Here is a 16,340-nt window from a genome sequence, read left to right as displayed (position 1 = left end):
GAATTGGATTTATATAGCGCCCTTCATGATACCCAGAGCGCTTTACAGAGTCCAGTATTCATTCAGACACAGTCATACCGGTGGTGGTAAGCTACATCTGTAGCCACAGCTGCCCTGGGGCAGACAGACAGAAGCGTGGCTGCCAATCAGCGCCTACAGCCCCTCCGACCACCACCAACATTCATTCATTCATTCATTCATTCATTCACATTCATACGTTGCATGTCTTTATGATGTAGTAATCTACATCCCCGTCCAGCACATCTGCAGCCATCATGCACAGACTAGCATAATGTAATCACTAAACAGTTGTCATAACCCTCCCTTGCAGTTCATATATATTCTATATTCATGATTTATTCTGTAAACTGAAGGCCATTTCAATAGTTTTGTTTATGCTTTTTTGCAATAGGCTACCACAAAGTTATAAACAGTACAACAGGATGCTTACAGGAGCTTTGGGGTATCAAATAGCTATATTCACCGAAATAGGTAGTGGGTGAAACATACAGTAGGCTATCATCAACATAATTTTGTATTTTGTATTTGCACTTTTTTTTTTACTGTTTTGCACTGTCATGTCTTTGCACTGTCTTGCACGCTGTCCTGTGTCGTCTGCAACAGCGTAGGCCTTAACCCTAGACAAATTCCTAGCATGTGTGAACAATATACATGGCTAATAAACAGATCTTGAATCTTGAATCTTAAGCAATGTGTCTGCCTTTGTTTCTCAGGTGAGGTGAGATAAGCCTATTGGCTCTGCCAGGAGCCATGCCATAAATTTCCCACATTTCCTTCCTCCCAGGGCAAGTGAAACTCCCATGGAGCAACTGTGCAGTTTCGGCACCTGAGGGCACAGTAATTTCACTATTGCCGCTTAATACTGCTTTATTTCAGCTTGACAAACACTTGGACTTGAGCCAGGGTGGGCAGGTCTGCCTTTTCACTAGGTGTGGGAACTGCTGGAGAAACAGGGAGAGAGGGAGGGAGAGAAGGAGAAATAGAGAGACACCTGGAACAAGAGAGAGCAGTCACCAAGTGAGAAAGAAATAGAGAGAAACTAAAGGAAAGCTAGGTGTGAATGAGGGGGAGTGGAAGACATATTGTCAAGAAGATGTATGCGTTCACATGCAGGTTCTCCCACTTCCTCGCCGTGAGAACTGTCAAATCTCTCTGACACACGTTTTTTTGGGGGGGGGTAAACTCTAACTGTTAGAACATGCCCACTGGGCTCACACACTCACTACAAGCTCAGGGATTACACACTCAGAGGTGGATGTGAGAGAGAAAGAGAGAGAAGAGAGATGAAGAGATATTTCACCTGCAAATCATGGGGAAGTCTGAGTGCAAACATTTGATTGTAGACCGTTAACTGTCAGACAGTTGTGAAATCTGAGCTCCCTCTCTGCTGACTAGAAGTCTGTTTGTTTGTGTTCAGATTAGGGACATGAGAAAATGCTCTGTAATGGATTCACAGGGATGGGAAAGGCCTGGGAAAGCAAACTAGCCTACATCTGGCTCCTAACATAGCAAAATAAAGAGGTAAAACATAACTGTCAAGTTAGAGGATTCATTTTTTTTCTTGGAAGTAAAATATCTGTGCTTGTGAACCCTGATCCCTCAGAGTTGTAGCTTGAGCTGTTCCAGAGGCCTCCCTTTCCAACTCCCTTCCTTCCTCTCTCCGAGCAGAAATAGAGCAGGGTGAGAGGTCAGGATGAAGAAGTAGCGCTTTACGACAGCGACTGTATGATGTCATCCTACTATCAACTCTCCCGGGTCTGATAGGAGCGTGGACAGGAGTACTACTGGGGTTACTAGGGTTCTAAATATGACTTGTTTAAAGTCTGCTTCTCTGCGATGACTGTAATGTACTGTTATTTTAGCCCAAGGACAAGGTAAAACAATACACACACACACACACACACTAAAATGGAAGTCTGTTTGATTTGACAAACTTCATCTGTAGTGTATTTGACAATTAAGCAATGGTTTGGTCAAATCTTTTAAATTATCATCATAGTGACTGGTGAAAATCTGGGTTACTGGGTAAATCTGGGTGACTGGTGAAAATCTTGGTTATATACATACATTTTTTTTTAGAATGCATCTGCACCATTGTTTACATTTCTGTTGGTGATCAGGACCCATAAAACAATAGATGAGCGCTATCTAATCTGCCTTATTCAAGTACTTAACACCTTTATCTTTGTGTGCTGTGTGTGTTGACGCTGTGGCCTGAGCTGAATGGACTGTTGTTGGCACTGTAAACATGCACAGCTCCAGCTGGTTGATGGTTGAAGTGGAAGGCATCATCTTGTTTACTTGTGAGAATTAGATCTCCAGGTCTCTTTTACATAGGCCTACTCTCTCACACACACATTGTGTACATGTCCACACACACACACACACACGCACGCACACACGCACGCACGCCCGCACACACACACACACACACACACACACACACACACACACATACACCACTATAATAACTATGAGTAACTATACCATAAGTGTCCCAGTGATCAGTGGCACCAACGCAGCGATCCATGGCAGGATGTTGGTTGGTCTTTTGGGTTCCTCTCACCCCACTTCCTCCTCACTCTGGGCACCAAGCTGCCCCACAATCCATCAGGCTTGCCGTTGTTGCCATGGACACTAACAGTAACGTTTGGGTTAGTGTAGACTGCAGAACGCAGCAGAAAATGCAAAGTGAATCTCAATCCTCATCCTACAAGAGGCATGAAACTGATCATTGACCAGAGATTGTCTGGATTTTTAAAGATGATTCTTTGAGTGACAGACAGAAAGAAGTAAAAACATGGATCAACCAATGCTTGGACAACGTTTAGATTATTTGACCCCCATCTTGAGCCAAGATGACTTTCCTCTCCTCCCGAGTGACAGTCCCCCTGTCTTTCTCTCCTCCCTTCCTCCCGTCTCATTCTCACCAGCTCAGGTAGGACCCCCCTCTCCTCCTCTATGTCTCCTATACCAGAGCTCAGAGGTCAGAGGTCAGCAGTGACAACCACCAGAGAGGACGGATGACAGAACAGAAACAAGGAGCTGATCCATAGACTTAATCATTAATATGTATGTAGGGCACCATTGTGAATGAGACCCAGGTCTCAATAGGCTTCCCCTGGCTAAATAAAGGTTTGATTGATTGATGTAGAGAGACATCTGTATAATAGTATTTCTGTATATAGTATACCGTATACTGTACTATGTAAGATATCTGATCAGTGACCAGTCATTAAATCTGTAGGCTACAGTAGGCTAAGATATATGTATCAGTGAACTACAACAGCAGCCATTAGAAAGATTAGTTTTGATACCTGGAGCACTATGGACACCAACTAAATCCTGTACATCTTCTATCACTCCAGCTTAGCCCATCCATTTAACTCATCTGCAAGTCTTGATACCCGTTGGAGCAATCAGTAATTGGCCATTTCCTCCATTATATGACTGTCCCCCCCTCAGAACAAAGTGGACATGTTGTGTTTGGCATGTCCCATCTGGATGATAGCATGGTTTGGCTATAGTTTGCAAGCTAGCTAGCTACTACTATTGGGTGGACAATGAAACACACTAATGTTGAGCAAAGCTGAGCAAAATAATTCTATAGCAGCCTGGTGTGAGGTAATAGTTCAGTGTTTGTATCAGGGCTGGTGTGAGGTAACAGTTCAATGTTTGTATCAGGGGTGGTGTGAGGTAATAGTTCAGTGTTTGTATCAGGGCTGGTGTGAGGTAATAGTTCAGTGTTTGTATCAGGGCTGGTGTGAGGTAACAGTTCAGTGTTTGTATCAGGGCTGGTGTGAGGTAACAGTTCAGTGTTTGTATCAGGGCTGTTGTGAGGTAATATTTCAGTGTTTGTATCAGGGCTGTTGTGAGGTAATAGTTCAGTGTTTGTATCAGGGCTGGTGTGAGGTAATAGTTCAGTGTTTGTATCAGGGCTGTTGTGAGGTAATAGTTCAGTGTTTGTATCAGGGCTGGTGTGAGGTAATAGTTGAGTGTTTGTATCAGGGCTGGTGTGAGGTAATAGTTGAATGTTTGTATCAGGGCTGTTGTGAGGTAATATTTCAGTGTTTGTATCAGGGCTGTTGTGAGGTAATAGTTCAGTGTTTGTATCAGGGCTGGTGTGAGGTAATAGTTCAGTGTTTGTATCAGGGCTGTTGTGAGGTAATAGTTCAGTGTTTGTATCAGGGCTGGTGTGAGGTAATAGTTGAGTGTTTGTATCAGGGCTGGTGTGAGGTAATAGTTGAATGTTTGTATCAGGGCTGTTGTGAGGTAATATTTCAGTGTTTGTATCAGGGCTGTTGTGAGGTAATAGTTCAGTGTTTGTATCAGGGCTGTTGTCAGGTAATATTTCAGTGTTTGTATCAGGGCTGGTGTGAGGTAATAGTTGAGTGTTTGTATCAGGGCTGGTGTGAGGTAATAGTTGAATGTTTGTATCAGGGCTGGTGTGAGGTAATAGTTCAGTGTTTGTATCAGGGCTGGTGTGGGGTAACAGTTCAGTGTTTGTATCAGGGCTGTTGTGAGGTAATAGTTCAGTGTTTGTATCAAGGCTGGTGTGAGGTAATAGTTGAGTGTTTGTATCAGGGCTGGTGTGAGGTAATAGTTGAATGTTTGTATCAGGGCTGGTGTGAGGTAATAGTTCAGTGTTTGTATCAGGGCTGGTGTGGGGTAACAGTTCAGTGTTTGTATCAGGGCTGTTGTGAGGTAATATTTCAGTGTTTGTATCAGGGCTGTTGTGAGGTAATAGTTCAGTGTTTGTATCAGGGCTGGTGTGAGGTAATAGTTCAGTGTTTGTATCAGGGCTGTTGTGAGGTAATAGTTCAGTGTTTGTATCAGGGCTGGTGTGAGGTAATAGTTCAGTGTTTGTATCAGGGCTGGTGTGAGGTAATGGTTCAGTGTTTGTATCAGGGCTGGTGTGGGGTAACAGTTCAGTGTTTTTATCAGGGCTGTTGTGAGGTAACATTTCAGTGTTTGTATCAGGGGTGGTGTGAGGTAATAGTTCAGTGTTTGTATCAGGGCTGGTGTGAGGTAATAGTTCAGTGTTTGTATCAGGGCTGGTGTGAGGTAATAGTTCAGTGTTTGTATCAGGGCAGCCTCACTAATTTTGGGCAAAGCTGCAGCTCCTTGCAGCTGATGAGCAGACACATAAGGAAGCTGGAACGCTCTGGCAGGGTTCTATTTTGAGCAGTATTTCTGTTGACTGTCAGTATTTCATGTTAAAATTAGACAAAACGTAAATTAATTAAAAATCCGACCCTGTCATGGTCTGTCCAGGACAGGACGCCTGCGGATATGTCAAATATGAATGCTGTCAGGCTGACGGTGTCCAAGGAAAGTCTGGATAGAGGGATGGACAGACAGACAGGTTGAGGGTGGATCATTTATGTGTTCTTCCAGGTGTGTGGCTCTGAGAAGCTTTCTGGGAGTAGCTCTTACTATGGAGTAACTGCATGATTCATTTCATGGAATCAGCATGCTTTGGGCATTAAGGCAGCCCAGATGGTCTTTGTTAGTTTTAAATGGAATTTTTAAGAATTGAAGGTGTCAAATCATATGGAAAGAATCACAACAAGAGGCTCCAAAACTAGGGAAGGCAAAGTAAATTTATTTGTATAGCACATTTCAGCAACAAGGCAATTCAACATGCTTTACATGAGACATTAAAAGCATCAAGATGAAGTGCAAGAAACACATAAAAGGTCATATCAAAGCTTTTATTTAAAAAAGGACATTTAAAACAAAATGCAGGAAAAATAAAATAAAGGTATAAAAGTTACAGTGCAGTGTATGAATGAATAATTATTTGATTTAATAAAAAGCAGCGGCAAAAATAAAAAAATCTTTAGTCTTGATTTAAAAGAACTGAGAGTTACAGCAGACCTGCAGTTTTCTGGAAGTTTGTTCCAGATATGTGGAGCATAAAAACTGAATGCTGCTTCTCCATGTTTTGTTTTAACTCTGGGGACAGAAAGCAGACCTGTGCCAGACGACCTGAGAGGTCTGGATCGTTCATAACGCAGCAGCAGATCAGAAATATATTTTGGCCCTAAACTTTTTAAAGTCAAGGCTTTGACGGGCAGGAAGCCAGTGTAAGGACCTCAGAACTGGAGTGTGATCCACTGTCTTAGTCTTAGGGAGGACTCGAGCAACAGCGTTCTGAATCAGCTGCAGCTCTCTGATTGATTTTTTAGAGAGACCTGTAAACATACCGTTACAGTAGTCGAGTCTACTGAAGATAAACGCATGGACAAGTTTCTCCAGATCCTGCTGAGACATAAATCCTTTAATCTTTGATATATTCCTCAGGTGATAGTAGGCTGACTTTGTAATTGTCTTAATGTGACTGTTGAAATTCAGGTCTGAGTCCATGACAACACCAAGATTTGGTTTGTTTGTGCTTTTTAGCATTACTGATTGGAGCTGAGCGCTGACACAAAGTAGTCCCTGTCCTTCAAGTAGGATTCAAACCAGTCTAGCACTGTGCCAGAAATTCCTAGCCAGTTTTCAAGTCGGCCTAGTAATATGTTGTGGTCAACCGCGTCGAATGCAGTGCTGAGATCCAGTTAAACTAAGACCGAAATTCTGCCATTGTCTGTGTTTAAATGGATGTCATTGAATACCTTGAGCAGTCTCGGTGCTGTGGTGTGGTCGAAATCCTGACTGAAAAACATCAAAACAATTATTTAGTGCCAGGAAGTTGTTCAGCTGTTGAAAAACTGCTTTTTCAATGATTTTACTTAAAAATGGGAGGTTTGACATGGGCCTATGTTCATTTATGAGGTCTCATCTGTTGTATCTGAATCCGTCTTTACAGTGAATGTGCTGGGGTGACTGAGTGATCGTTCCCAGCTGTGTGTAGGTTTTGAATGCATGAGTTGCCTATGTTAGTGTGACATCCTGTCAGAGAGGATAGGAAGAGGAAAGAAGGAGGATTAAGCCTGGCTGAGACCAGGAGCTACTCATTTCTAGACTCAGGTTAAGGATCAGGGCTAGTGTGATTAAAGGAAGGGACTCCTGGGATTTATAAATTCAACAGTCTTCATAATAGAGAGAGGCAGCTTGTATATAGTCTTGCACAGCAAAGGGGCAACATGTGTGTGTGTGTGTGTGTGTGTGTGTGTGTGTGTGTGTGTGTGTGTGTGTGTGTGTTTGTAGTGCAGATGCATATGGAAGCGAGTCAGAGTTGTAAAGGAGCCCTGAGGGATTGGTTTAATTACTTGACACATCCCCGGCTCTTTGAAGTGGCTTCTGGGAGCTGCAGCTAGACGAGTTTGTTGTGGCCTTTTGTGGCTGTTTGGCTGTTTAGGTCTTCATGAGGTCTGGGTCTGAGTGACCAGACTGCAGACTTCACACCCCGTAGGAGGACCTCAACGCCCCTGCTCTACAGGGGTGCTGAGTTCTGGAGAGTTACTACCCCTCAGGGTAGATTTTGGGGAAGAGGGGGGAGGGGGGGACACTGACGAGGCTGCACGCTGCTGCTGGACTAGGACAGCTTGGATGGCTGAAATTCAGGGGACAAATTCCACCGGCGACTGCTCAAATGCACGTGTTTGTGTGTCGCGTTTTTGCGTTGCGTGTTCCGTGTCGCCACTCACTTCCATGTGTTGGTGTGCAGCTGCCGCATGGCCAATAAAACGGGGTGGTAACAGGGGTAGGGGAGGATGCAGTCTGGATGTCTTATCAGTTCACCCATAGAGCTGAGGGCTGGAGATCATCCCCAGTCAGAGCCTATGGAGACTGAGCACCTTCCTTTGTACTGTAGGTCAACCTTTATTAGCATTTCAATGATGCTGATGGGAGGGATGATATACATAAACAATCAATTCCCATGATGCTTCTCTTCAACTCTGAGCTAACCTACATCATGGGGGCATAAAGGTTTGCCCATGCGTGTGTGTGTGTGTTTGTGTTTGTGTGTGTCTGGTATCAGCTGACCAACAATGTTCTGCCACAGGACAATGGAACACAGGAAGGACCTGGCTCCACTCTGGCCATGAGGGACTAGAGGACACACATACCTGTGCACACTACACACACACATGCACACACACACACACACACACACACACACACATCCCTTTGTCTCCTTCCCCTGGGGAGTTCACACCGTTGTGTTGTAAATAGGCCGCAGTGAGAAGAGTGTCACCTTGGCTTACACACTCCAGGAAATGGGCCCTAATTCACAACCCAGTGGCAGAGAGGACAGCAGAGGCAACACACACACACACGCGTGCACACACACAAATAATTGGACCAGCAAGCGTTACACACACAGCCGAGCACACTTCAATCCCTCCAGAAAGCACGGGTACTAATGATCCATTGCAGCGTCCTCGTGCATGGAGGGGCCAGTGGCCAGGGCCAGTCAGACAGTGTGCCGGTCAGGAGTAGGGGGGGCGAGGGGGTGCAGGCAGTTGGGCTTTACAGGTCCAGTCAGCCGGGCTGTAATGGCCGCCCGGACGGGTCAGGGTCGCACAGTCGGAGGTCTGTGTTCTCTTCTGAGTCCCGCCGGCGAGGCACGTCCCCCCCATCTCTACCCCTGCCCCCCCTCTGCTCCCCGGTCCTGTCCCTCCAGACCTCCCCCCATTCCAGTCACCCTTTCTCCACCCTCTCCTCTATGAATACCGTTCAAGTGAATATACCCATATAGTAATATGAATAACAATACTGTTTCAAACTAAATACTGTTTGTCTGGGGTGGGGGTTGGGGAAAGTTGTGAGAGGGAGAAAGGAGCGAGAGTGTGAATGAGAGAATGAGAGAGGCGGGGCATAAGGGATTGAGAAGGAGAGAGAAAGAGAGAGAGGGAGAGAGAGAGGGAGAGAGGGAGAGAGAGAGGGAGAGAGAGAGAGGGAGAGAGAGAGAGATAGAGAGGGAGAGAGAGTGAGAGAGAGAGGGAGAGGGAGAGAGAGAGAGAGAGAGAGAGAGGGAGAGAGAGAGAGAGAGGGAGAGAGAGAGAGAGAGAGAGGGAGAGAGAGAGAGAGGGACTGGCCACCCACGCGCCCATTACCCGCTGGAGTCCTGCCAGTCTCGAGCGAGAGGGGAGCTGAACTGAACCACCTCTATCTGTCGGAGTAATCAAAGCCACATCTCACAAGCAGGACAATTAATGCCCTGTTGCTGGCTTAGAAAAGTGTGTGTGTGTGTGTGTGTGTGTGTGTGTGTGTGTGTGTGTGTGTGTGCGCATGCATATGTGCGTGCGTGTGTGAAGGATGAGAATGTCCACTAAGAGAGGAGATGTTTGTTCAGCCGGTGAGTCCACTGATGAGATTAAGCTCTGTAGTTGTGTGTGTGTGTGTGGGGGGGGGGGAATGTAAACAGAAGACAAGCTGAGAGAGAGAGAGAGAGAGAGAGAGAGAGAATATTTCAGTCGGAAGGAGAGAGGGTTCAGCTGCTCTTTCTCTCTTCTACCTCCCTCCTTCTCTCCCTATCTCTCACAGGCAGGTGTGGCTTCTTGGCCAACCCCCACGTAGCCTTTGTGCATGTGCACATGCGTGTGCATATGTCTGTGTGTGTGTGCATGTGTGTGTGTCTGTGAGAGCTTTCTCACACATAGTCTGGCTTTTCCTTGACACAGCCAACCTGTTGTTTCTGTACTTCCCACACTTTAGAGGAAGTATTATTAAAATAGCAGGTGACAGAGAATAATGGTCTCTCACATATACACGAACGGTTTGATGTTTGCACTCTAATGGACACTAATGGACAAACACACACATGTACGTGCCACACACACACACACACACACACACTCACACACACACACACACACACACACACACACACACACACACACACACACACAGACTGCTGTAGTCTATGAGAACAGGTCTTTGGGAGCACAGGGGAAGTGCTTTTCAGGGTCGTTCAGATAAACCTTCGTCAGAGGAAATCTGGATTGTGTCGCACGGTTGGGGGTTAGGGTTGGGGTTGGGGGGTGGAGAGGGGAGATGGGCGGGGGGTGAGGTAGCTAGCTCGACAAATTTCCCCCTGTCCGCTCACACACACAGATGCGCGCAATCACTGTGTAATCTATCAAATAGTCCAGACACAGTCAAAATTGACCAAACTTTATTACACACACCTCTGAAATAACAACCTGTAGACTGCTGTCTATCCGCTGCTGTCTATCCACAGCCTGTCTGAAATGTGTGGAACTTCTTGGGGGCCATTTTGGGAAGGGGTCTTATGTCAAAGTGGTAGGGTCTTGTTTCCATGGTATTCCTCTAAGGGCGCACCTGATAGGCTGTCTTTCCATTGAGGAGCAGGGGAGATGGGATAAGGATCTCTCTCATCGTGATCTAGCGTCCGCAGAGCGCGTGCGTGTGTCTGTAGGTGTGTGCGCGCATGCGTGTGTGTGTGTGCATGAGGCTTTGTGCGCGTATACGTAGAGCATGCTTGTGTGTGTGTGGGAGCAGGTCGCTGTCATTGTGAGAGTTATGGCCGCTACATGACTGAAATGATGAGACGACCACATGAGGGGTCTATTTAGGCTGTCCTGGGGACTTTAAGAGCATGGTCCAACTTTGAAGTCTGCTTCAGGTTTTGTATCAATCGGTGTCTGTGCATGTGTGGTGTGTGTGTTTGTGTGCTTGTACGTGTGCGTGTGGACTCTGAGACCTCCCTGCTCCCCAACTTTCCACGTTCATTAAGCAGCAACACGGAGCTAGCGAATGTTAAGACAGTTCAAATTAACCCTACGTGCGACAGAAGTGGTCTCAGCTGTCTGTAGTATCACTTTCCTTCTAAATGGTATGAAGGGGGGTCCGACAACTGCCGTCATGACCTTGCCCACCCCCCTCCCCTCACAAAAAAAACTAATCCAGCCCTCGACTGCACCCTCCACTCCACAAGCCTCACCAGAATCTCTGAGGTGGGGCAGAACAGAACCAGAATCTGTGGGGTGGGGCAGAACAAGGTTACCCGCGTTCACCCTCTTCTGACTTTCCAAAGCCACAGTCAGTCTCCTCCTCCTGCTGCCTGTCAATCATGGAGCGATGCTGGTGAGGTTTGACAGGTCCGGGGCAGATGGCTAATGGTATGGGAACGGGGGTCTGCTAAGGGACAAGGGAGAGACACTAGCTTGTCAGCATCTAGGGCTATGTCTGGGAGAGAGGCTCTTAAGTCTGGCGAGGCTTTAAGTGTGTTTAAATTTAAGGGCAGGATGGGGTGCCGTGCATGTCCCCTCCGCTGATGAGCTGCTGTCACCTTGAATCATGATGGAAAGTGACAGCCAGCCAGGAATAAGTCCCCTGATTAGCGAGCGATGTCTGAATCCCATCCCTCCACAGCACTAGGCTGGGCTAGGGGTCTAAAATGTAATGTCAGAGATAATTCCTCACATACCTCCAGTCCTCCTCCTTAGCTATCTCTTATCTCTATCTTTCTATTTCTTCTCCTCCTCCTTTTTTATTTTTATTTTTACCCCCCCCCCCCCCCCCCCCCTGGTATCTCCCCTCATCTGCCTCTCAACGCCTCCTTCCTTGGCATCTTTCTCCGCTGAGCTCCTGTTGGGGGAGATATGGGGAGGTTAGAGTGACACAAGGGTCTACCGTATGAAACGGAACGCGACTCCATTTTGAAAACGAGGAAAGGCATTATCCGCGACTCGCGAGCCCGGCGAAGGAGAAGAAGCGCTCAGTTGCCGCGTCTTCGCATTAGCCTGACATCGGATCCTTAATGTACAGGCCTCGGATCAGGGGTGAGGAGGGTGAGGAGGAAGGGGGGGTCCTCGGGGGACGTCGGAGGGGTGTGTGGAGCAGGGTCCTGCGTGCCGTCGGGCAGCCGTCCGCGGGGGGGAGGCACATGGTGCCAACAGCTGCCGTGGTGAAACGCTAACCCCACTAAACGCTGTCCCCGGTAAACACCGCTGGGCAGAGCACATGCCGACATGGGGCTGGGGGGGCGCCCCCAGCTGACGCCGTGGAGAAAGGAGAATCTAACTCTGTGAAATGGCTTATTAGACGACGGTTGGAAGTCAGAGGGGCAAAGAGACAAGCGTGTAAAGGGGAACTCAACACCGCTCTGGGCAGGCCGCAGAGTCAGACTCTGACGACCAGGGTGATCCTCCCAGGACTTTTATTTTCCCACAGAGAGATCGCTTGGAGTCAGTGAACCATCGAGGGAAGAGGACTTTTATTTTCATGGTCTGAATCAAATGATGAAGTGATACACAAGAGTTATCCAAGGGTTAGCCTAGTGCATCATAGTCCCTGAGTCACAAGTAAAGGGGGGGATGGGTTTTAGTTCATAGTTCAGACGCCAGGTTCGATCATTCTTCAATTCAGAGCTATTGTGGCTCCATTACCCTCTAATTGATAGATGAACAGCAGGGTGTGCTGTCTGTCGCAGCTTACTGGAGCCAGTGTGGTTTCCCATGCTCACGGTCCCCCAGGGGAGTGGCAGCAACAGATGTGACATCTATTCCCCTCCCTCTGCCACTCCCTCTCTCTCTCCCTCCTTTACCTCCATACCTCCCTCCTACTGCGATCCATCCTCCGCTTGTAAAAACACTCCCATTCAAATCCTGTTTCTTTTACCTCCATACCTCTGTCTCTCTGCGCCATCATCTCTCTCGAGGCACGTTGTAAATAATCCCCCTCAATTCAACTGATGGCCAATGAATAGTCCAAGAGTTTGTTTTCAAAATGTATTGACAAATGACCAACCCCCGACACATACACACACACTTGAATGACTTCACACAATTCAACAAAATCTTGAACAAAAATAGATAATAGATGTGGAAGCATTGGACACACTGACTGCCATACATTACATCACTTAGCAGGCAGCCTATGGATACAGGAAGCAACGTCTCCTCCATGTGTGACGACCTCCAGTTATCACAGACAATGAACAGAATTTTGCTAGTGCCTTAGCTTTTTGGCTTGGACATTCCTGCCATCTGTAGGCCCCTCACGACTAGTCTGTGGACATTTCCTAGGCTACCAAACACAAACACACACACACACACACACACACACACACACACACACACACTGTAACCCTGCCATTGTTCTACTTAAGTAATGGTTTGACCATTGTTCTAACAGCATTGTTTTAGACTAGTGGATGTAGCCTAATGGCTTATATAGTTGGATAGCCATCTCTTTTTTAACATGCCTTAATCCAGGGCTAAGGGCTAAAAATCCTCACTGCGGCATCCCTAATGTCTAGATGCCACCGTGTTTTGGTCTACGTACTTCACCACCGAAATGGAAGTGCATAGGGCAGGCAATGAAATTTGGTCAGAACTATAGACAGCAGGATGTAATACTGTAGAACCCATCCACCTTTAGTCAGGCTTTGGCCTGGCCTGGTTAGTGACCATTCACTGACATTTTGTTAGAGCCACTGTACACTGAAAGTTTGCCTTATGTCATATAAATGCACCCTGTAATTGGCTAACCTGGACTACACTGCCCCCCACTGGTGGTGGAGGTCCCTGGGGGCCTCAATTTTCCACTGTACTTATCCTTTTTTTTTTTCTTTTTTTTTTTACATTGATTCAATCATGTAAACCAATCCAATTGTGAGATGGTACATGTCACAGTTGGTCATTAAGCTTTGTGTGTCCGCCGGTGCCATCACCTGTAATCTGGGGCAGGGGGAGCTTGGCCTTACAAAAAAAAAAAACGTTTCAAAGTTAATTTGAAAGATTTCCCCTTGGAGACCTTCATCGAGAAAGACTTTTTAACAAACAAACAGTGACTTCAAAGTCGTTTATTTATGGTCACACAGCTTTATAACAGGGATTGTGTGTGTGTGTGTTGGCATGCCTGGGGGTGGAAGGAAGCAGTGGTTGTTTTGGTTTAAATCCAGTGGTGACAGCCAACATATATGTTTGGTTAACTTGCCCTCCAGCTCACTGGCCACGCCCCACCTCACATGAAATCCGAAAATAATGTGTGATGATTTATTCCTTGAAAAATAATTACATTATTTTATAATAATTATTGCAATTCCTTTCCATGATCCCCTTGATTTCAAATAATTTGTAATTGATTATGGATATTAGAGCCCATTAAAAGGTGGCATAGTTTGGCTACATATAATACCCCTGCTACACAATGTTGCAATCAATCCTGTGCTTTAAAAATCAAATTAAAAAATAAATCAAATGAATGCTAGGAGATGCTATATTCTATAACTACCATTGCTTGTTCCCATTGGCCCGGAAAGTTCTCTCAGAGTTTCCAAGTGATTCTAATCATGCCAGTCTCTACTGTTTGGCTTGGCTTACCTTCCCCAACATCTCACAACTATTTATTTTTCTCAGGAGATTAGATTTGGTAGATGGCTGAGATTACATGGCTATTTCTGCCTCTTTGACAACGTCAGCAGCAGAGTCCCACTGTCCCACAGAGTTCCCATGGAGGGTTCCCAGACTTCAGCAGAGCAGTGGAAGCTACTGCATGGCTTCAACCCTAGGCCCGCCTATAGGCAAGGCAAGGCAAGTTTATTTGTATAGCACATTTCAGCAACAAGGCAATTCAAAGTGCTTTACATGAGACATTAAAAGCATCAAGACAAAGTGCAAGAAACTCATTAAAGGTCATATGAAACGAAATGCAAAAAAGGACATTTAAAACAAAATGCAAGAAAAATAAAATACAGGAATAAAAGTTACAGTGTAGTGTATAAATGAATAGTTATTTGATTTAATAAAAAGCAGTGACGAAAAGAAAAGTGTTCAGTTTTGATCTAAAAGAACTGAGAGTTGCAGCAGACCTGCAGTTTTCTGGAAGTTTGTTCCAGATATGTGGAGCATAAAAACTGAATGCTGCTTCTCCATGTTTTGTTTTAACTCTGGGGACAGAAAGCAGACCTGTGCCAGACGACCTGAGAGGTCTGGATGGTTCATAACGCAGCAGCAGATCAGAAATATATTTTGGCCCTAAACCATTCAGTGCTTTATAAACCAACAGCAGTCTTTTAAAGTCAACTCATTGACAGGCAGGAAGCCAGTGTAAGGACATCAGAACTGGAGTGATGTGATCCACTTTCTTAGTCTTAGTGAGGACTCGAGCAGCAGCGTTCTAAATCAGCTGCAGCTGTCTGATCTTTTTTTTTTTTTTAGAGCTGTAAACACACCATGACAGTAGTCGAGTCTACTGAAGATAAATGCATGGACAAGTTTTTCCAGATCCTGCTGAGACATAAATCCTTTAATCCTTGATATATTTTTCAGGTTGACTTTGTAATTGTCTTAATGTGACTGTTGAAATTCAAGTCAGAGTCCATGATTACACCAAGATTTCTGGCTTCGTTTGTGGTTTTTAACATTACTGATTGGAGTGAGTGCTGACTTTGAATCATTCTTCTTTGGCTCCAAAGACAATTACTTCAGTTTTATTTTTGTTTAGTTGAAGAAAGTTCTGTCACATCCAATCATTGATTTGTTCAATGCACTTACTCAGTGCTTATATGGGATTATAGTCCCCTGGTGATATGGTGATATACATTTGTGTGTCGTCTGCATAGCTATGGTAATATATTTTGTTGTTTTCCATAATTTGAGCTAGTGGGAGCATGTAAATGTTGAACTGAAGAGGCCCCAGAATGGAGCCTTGGGGAACTCCAAGGTCATTTTTGTCTGCTCAGATTTGTAATTGCCTACATTACATTACATTACATTACATTACATTACAGTCATTTAGCAGACGCTTTTATCCAAAGCGACTAACAATAATTGCCTTTAACGTAGGAAAAGCCAATGTACTACTACTTGCCAGAGCTCACACTCACAAGTGCATCTTCTTTCTAAAACAAGTGACCAAGAGCATAATCTAGTGCTGAAGGCAAAGTGCAAGAATAGCAATCTAAAGTACAGTGCAATACAATACAATACAATACAATAGGTGCTTAGGAGGGAGGATTGTTGTAGTACTTGAAGAGATAAGTTTTGAGCCTGCGGCGAAAGATGGGCAGCGACTCTGCTGTCCTGACATCAGTGGGCAGTTCATTCCACCACTGCGGGGCCAGGACAAAGAAGAGCCGTGACCGTGTCGATCGACCGCAGGGGCCTCGGAGTGATGGGGCAACCAGTCGCCCCGAGGTAGCAGAGCGTAGCGGTCGGGAGGGGGTGTAGGGTTTGACCATGGCCTGGAGGTAGGAGGGGGCTGTTCCTTTCATTGCCCTGTAGGTTAGCGCCAGAGTTTTAAACTGGATGTGAGCCGCTACAGGGAGCCAGTGTAGGGAATGGAGGAGAGAAGTTGTGTGGGAGAACTTGGGGTGGTTGAACACCAGGCGAGCAGCGGCTTTCTGGACAAGTTCCAGAATGTCTGACCCACTCCAAATTTTAATGGGTTCTAAGTTG

The sequence above is a fragment of the Borostomias antarcticus genome (genome assembly GCF_949987555.1).
Source record: "Borostomias antarcticus genome assembly, chromosome: 8".
NCBI classification, from domain to species: Eukaryota; Metazoa; Chordata; class Actinopteri; order Stomiiformes; family Stomiidae; genus Borostomias; species Borostomias antarcticus.
This window is presented reverse-complemented; position numbering follows the sequence as displayed.